Below are 6,002 nucleotides of genomic sequence, written 5' to 3'. Positions count from 1 at the left end.
CCCTCAGCAGTGTGCTTCGGTCCTTCTGCCTGCTCTGCTCCCCGCTCTGGCTCTGGTGAATCCTCTCACCCTCCCGCGCTTCTGACTGTACCCAGTGCTTGTATATATAAATCAATCAATCATTCAATAAATCTTAAAAAAAAAAAGAATTTTCACATTTTAAGACTCTTGTGCTGTGATGCTGAATTGATTTCTAGAAAGGCAACACTGGTTTACAATCTCCCAGCTAGAAAGCCCATCTCCCGCGTCCCTAAGCAGCGGCCTTGATCAAGTTTCGAAAGCGTTTGTTAATCTATGTGAAAAGTGAGAGACAAATGTCTTCATCTCTTCTGTTCATGTGATCCTGGATCTATTAGGCACCAGTTTCTCGCTGATGAACTGTTCATCCGTGTCCCCTGCCCGCTTATGTTGAAGTGTTCCCCATTTCCTTAAGGCTCCCTCTTCACAGAATAAGCGTACCGAATCTGCACCCTGATTTGCCACGCATGCGCTAAATCTTTTCCTTGATTTAACTTCATGGACATTTATTGGGTACACACAGCTCTCATCTTATCCACTCAATTTATTTCTCTTTCTTGCCCATCTTGGCCTTGGGTGTCCACATTTACAAACATCTTCCCCACCCCGAGAATACAGAAAGACAGCAAGCTTACCTCTTTGTCACTATTAATTAGGAATATTTTAAATGCATAAAAATCACAGAAATTAATGTGACAGCCCGAATAGTAACTAGATAGTAGTAGTTTGTCATGCTTTACTTCTCGTTCTCTACCCTCTTTTTATGTCACAGCTGTAGCTGAGGCGGGACCATCCGTCTCTGCCCTCTGTCTCCGAAAGCAGTTGTTGCCTTGAAGCAGGGGGGACTATCATCTTGCGTGATCCGAGCCCTTACGAAGTGTGCACGGGCAGTTGTCAGCAGCACAAATCCTTGCTGCGCACGTTTTAGGCGCTTATGGAAACGGCCTCCTATAGCATCTGACCTTGCGAGGGCACGCACGGCCCACCGGGTGCCCCGTTGAGGTGACACGGAATTCAGTGGGTGCCCTGGCCTGCCGCGAGCATCTGCCTGCTCTTTCTGACTGCTCAGGGGACTCTTTGGGGCCCTGGGGCGGCTCAGGCCCCACAGGACCAGCCATCTGTATTTCCAGCCCACAGTGCCCTCCCTACCCGTCGCCTCCTGCCCTTGCTCTGTCTCCTCATTCATGTGACTGGGGCTGTGATGGTTCCTCCCGGTGGTCCCCCGGTGTCCCTGGGTCCATGTGTTCCTTCCAGCGCCCACCAACACCCCAGGGTGCTGCCGCCTGCCTTTACTGTCAGACTCCTGTGAGCCCCTCCAGGGAGGGTCTTTGTTTCTCCAGGGCATCTCAGTCCTTGGAACGTATGGATCTGCAGCAAATCTTTCTTTCGTTTTTGATTTTTTTCCCTCAAATTGTATTGCTTGGCCAGTCATTTACATGTGTCTAACTTTGCGGGTGCATCTGCACACGCCTCCGGGCTGCTGCGGCCCCTCCTCCTACCCGCTCCTCTCCCCCACCCTGCTGGTGACCTCTGGTAGGTTTTAAAGGAATCTGAGAGTCAACTTGGCTGTGCTTCGGGTGCAGCTTGCGTTCTCTGGGTATTTATATTCCACAAGTGCGGGAAGCCATCTGGTAACTGTCTTTTCCTTTCTGACTTACTTGGTGCACATCAGCACCTCGAGATCCATCCATTTTGCCCCCAAAGGCACAATTTCATCTTTTGCAGCAGCTGAGTTGTATTCGTTGCGCACACGCCACGATCTCCCCGCTCCGCTGCCAGTTGTTGGGCATTCGGGCTGGTTCCATCTTCCTCTTCTCAGAAAGGAGAGAAGGTGGGGGACAGCGGAGGATGCGGTCGCCGGTACCAAAGGTGGATTATTCTGATGACGGTCACCAGGCAGCCCAGGGCCGGCCAGGCCCACTGACCCGATGCCCGTGCAGGCCCCTCACCAATGCCCAGGATGAGCACAGAGCTACCTCTTGCCTGGTTACCTCCCATATGTCAGGACGTCTTTCTCCTCTGAGGTGGCCACTTTCCAAACGTAATAAATGGCGAGCTTGGCGGAGGCGGACTCCAGAGGAAGCAGGGCCGTGGCGTGGACGTGGCCCCTCTGGCTCCCCTTCACTCCCAGGTCCGCAGTCTTGAGTCTGAGGAGATTTGGGACAGCCTCTGAGGAGAGACGCCAAAGCCACTGGGGAGGGCAGCGAAGCAGCTCCCTGCGAGTGAGAGCTGGGGTGAAGAGAAGGGGCCTGTTTTTTTCAGGAAGTCAGGGACTGAAGTCTCCCCGCTGAGCTAACTGTGGGGTTTGGTCTTGAATTTCAAAGTTTTTTGGCTCCTCAAGCCTGAGAGTTTGATAAACACAGTCGCCTCCTATGGTGAGTGCTCTTAGCAGGAGAGTGATTAACCAACCACAAATATTTCCGAGTCAGCCCGGCTCCTGGAGACAAATGCAAGGCTGAGAAAAATGCCCCGACTCTCTCTTACTTAAGAACCAGGGGGGGTCAAGGGCCGAACTCTTTCACACATTTGCAGCGAGCTTTGCTTAAAAAGTAAAAGCAGAAACAGTACTGGCAACAGGCGCTAGCTCAGGGCTGGCTCATGAGCCTGGCAGAGACCAGGTGGGTTTGCCACAAGCAAGCCACGTGCCCTGGTCCTTCTGAGCCTCAGTGTCCTCATCTTTATAATGGGGATAATATGGACCCAGGTATTTAGGATCCTTTTGTTTCAACCCCAGACTCTTAAAAGAAAGGGGGAAAGAGCAGAGCCCATGCACTTGTTTTAAAAAACTTTTTTTTTTCCCTCAAAGGAGGGTTCACAGTCTCCTTTGAGGATCTGGTGAGACCATAGACACTGTCCCGGAATATGCACTTGTGCCCGCCCGAGAGCCGGCCCCCAGACACCCCAGCCCCTCGAGGTCTGGGATCTCAGACTCAGAGCCTTGGTTTGATGGTGGGAAACACAGGCCGAGGCCTGGGCTTGGTTTCCGCGTGAGTCATTTCAGTGCAGAAAGTCTGTCTCTGGCCAAGGACTGCACGGTACCACTGCCAGCACCATGGCCGACCCAGGGAGGTCGACCTCTGTGAGGGGGCTGGGCCTAGGTCAGAGCCCACTGAGCCTCTGTCAGGGGCTCTTCGTTTTCTGCATCACGCCCTCCCAGGAGGGACAGGAGGACAGCCTCCAGCTGTGCGGGGCAGTGCGTCAGAGTCAGAGGGACTTTCAGAGCGACTTTGCAAGCCATGTGCTATTTTTGGTTTTAATCACAGCCCTGGAGAGTATGCGGAGAAAAGAAGCAAAGGTCCAGTTGAGGTGGCAAAATGGAGTTAACACCATGAGATGGCAGGCTTCGCAAAGATCACTGTGGCGACCTGGTGCCCTTGGGAAAATGCTCAGGGCTGGGAGGGAGGGAGGGAGGGAAGAAACGCAAGCAGGTCCAAAGTGCTGCTCCCCCACAGCTGGGGACTCTCTGAGGCCTGTGTCAGTGGCCATCCTGGCTCCCAGGTGAGTGGCTGAGAAGGTGGAGGCTGGTACCCTGCTCCAGCACCCCCCCACCAGCGGCCAACCCCACCCAGCCCCAGGGAAGGAGCCAGCGAGAGCCCAGGCATGGATTCTGGTGCCCAGGACCCTGCAGATTTGCCCTCAGCATCGAGCCTGGGCCGCTGGGAGCTGGGCGCAAGGCACCAGCCCTCTCCACGCCCACAGCTGCGTGAGCCTCCGACTTCTCCATCCGCAAACCCCACTTGCAGGCTAATGTCCAGAGGCCTGAGAAAGTGACAGGCTCAGGTCAGGAGCCATTCCTGGGGGGCTGATGGCCCCTCTCCCGCCAAGCCTGGGGCTCCCCTGGCTTCCTGCCCCCATTGCTGATGCTGGAAACAGACACAGGGTCCCCATGGGTGCTGGGAGGTTAGAGACTCTCCTGCCAGGCACAGAGAAAAGCATCCCAAGACTTCTGCAATACAACCCATGGGGGCAGGGGTGGGGGCCCCCACACATCAGCACAGAGGTCACCTGGCAGCTCTGCCTCTAGGCCCAGCTCTCCAGGTGGAGCCCTCCCTGCCCCTCCCACCTGCCTGCCTCCCACCAGGGGTGGGGTCTGGATGGGGAGCAGTGCCCTCCTCCTCCTGGGGTCCCCAGGGTCCTCCTCCCCTGGGGGGATGAATGAGTGAGTGAGTGAGTGAGTGAGTGAGTGAGTGAGTGAATGTTGAGTGAGTGCCTCCCTTGTCTGTGGCGCTGCTGACAGCTCCATGCAGACAGACGCTGGCCCTCACAGCCACCTCTTGCCCAGCTCCCTCAGGGGAGCTCCCTCGGCCAGTGTGGATAACATACCCGGAGGGCCAGAGGCAAGGAGGCTGGAGCTGGCGCAGGTGGGCGGTGCCCGGAGCGGTGCTCTGAGAGGCAGGTCCTGGCCCACAGAGGCTCTGAGCGCCCCTGAGACAGAGGTTCCAGGCGGCCTCCCAGGCGGGGGACACGGGGCACTCACGGGAGCTCCAGCCTGGGGCTCAGCGCTTCAGCCAGTGGGTGTTGCTCACCAAGCGGCTGCCCAGAAGGGACACCGGGAGGCCATTCGCCTCCCCGACCCATTTGCCAGAGTAGGAATGTCGAGGCCGGAGAGAGGAAGGGACCTGTCCCCAACCAAGCCAGCACGGCCAGTGCGCTTCGGGAGCCGTCCCGGGACACGGCTGGCCCGGGCGAGCTAGGGCCTGCTCCTCGGCTCCCCGGCCCTCCCGGCTCTTTCTTTTTGCGGTGTTGTGCTGTGTTGCAGCGCGTGGGGTGACAACACCGCGTGCTGAGGTCCAGGGTAACATTTCTCCAGATGTACGTCGGCGTCACGCCGCCAACAAGGCGCCCAGGCCCTCCGCCACCCCCAAGGCCCTTCTCCCCCTTTGCGCCCCACCCCAGTTCCGCCCTCCAGTCGCTTCAATCGTCAGCCCCACTCCAGGCTTTGTTTTGGTTGAGCTTTTCTGTTCCTTTTTTGTTTCTCAGGAGTCCACGCGGGAGGAGATCACCCAGGGTCTTGCTCCTTCTGGCTTCACTCAGCGCCGTCCTCCAGCACATCCATGTTGCCCCAAACAGCAAGGGCTCATCTTGTCCGCAGCGGCATTGGATGCCGTGGGGTGCACGGCCATCTTCCGTCACCTGCTCGGCTTGGCCACACGGTGCCGACTGGCGACGAGGACAGGGTGAGCGTCCCCCTGGAGAAAGCGGGGGAGCCCTGGCTGCAGGAACGTGGATGCTGCCACTGGCTGTGTTGCCCCTGCCTGAGTGTGAATGGGTTCACCCCCACACCCCAGGGGGCTGCTCCCCACCACAATCCCTTGAGCCAGGCAGACACTAGCCCCTCTTCTGGACACGGAGGGATGGTCACAGAGGACACCAGCCCTGGCCATGACGTCAGAGCAAGAAAGACGTTCCCAGATGAGGAGGTGGGGTTCCAGGGGATCCTGGGGTGCCCTGGGGGCAGCATGTGGTTGGGTGGGCTAAGCGTAGGCCGGCAGTGGGGAGGCAAGAGGCTGACAGGAAATGCGCTCAGGCCAGGCTGCTCTCTGCGTGCCTCTGATTCCACCTCAGCGGTCTTCCTGTGGCTGAGCGGTCCTGTTTTCTCTCTCACCTGCTTCCGCAGCGGTGCTTTCATCTGGAGGGGACACCACCTTGGGACCAGGGCACAGCTGCTGGGGCCTCCGTCTCTGCAAACCTGAGCTCGCAGGCAAGGCCCTTGGTGGCTGCAGTTTGAGGGTGGCAGGAGCATGTGGTCCCCAAGGCCTGGCCATCACCCCTCAGCAGCTGGCTCTGTGTCCCCCTCTCTCTGCAGCCTCTGCTGCCCTCCCAGGGGGGCTTCTCAGTGCAGGCCACAGCTGCCGCTGGCCAGAAAGCCCACGGATGGTTGAGCCGGGGCAGATCTGGGGATTCCAGGGCCTTGCGCCTCGCTCGCTGCCTTATGGGGAGGGTGAGAGTGACGGCCTGAAGCTGCAGGGTGTGTGTGTGTGTGT

The sequence above is a fragment of the Talpa occidentalis genome, unplaced genomic scaffold, assembly GCF_014898055.3.
Source record: "Talpa occidentalis isolate TD23 unplaced genomic scaffold, MPIMG_talOcc4v2.1 talOcc4.4, whole genome shotgun sequence".
NCBI lineage: Eukaryota > Metazoa > Chordata > Mammalia > Eulipotyphla > Talpidae > Talpa > Talpa occidentalis.
This window is presented reverse-complemented; position numbering follows the sequence as displayed.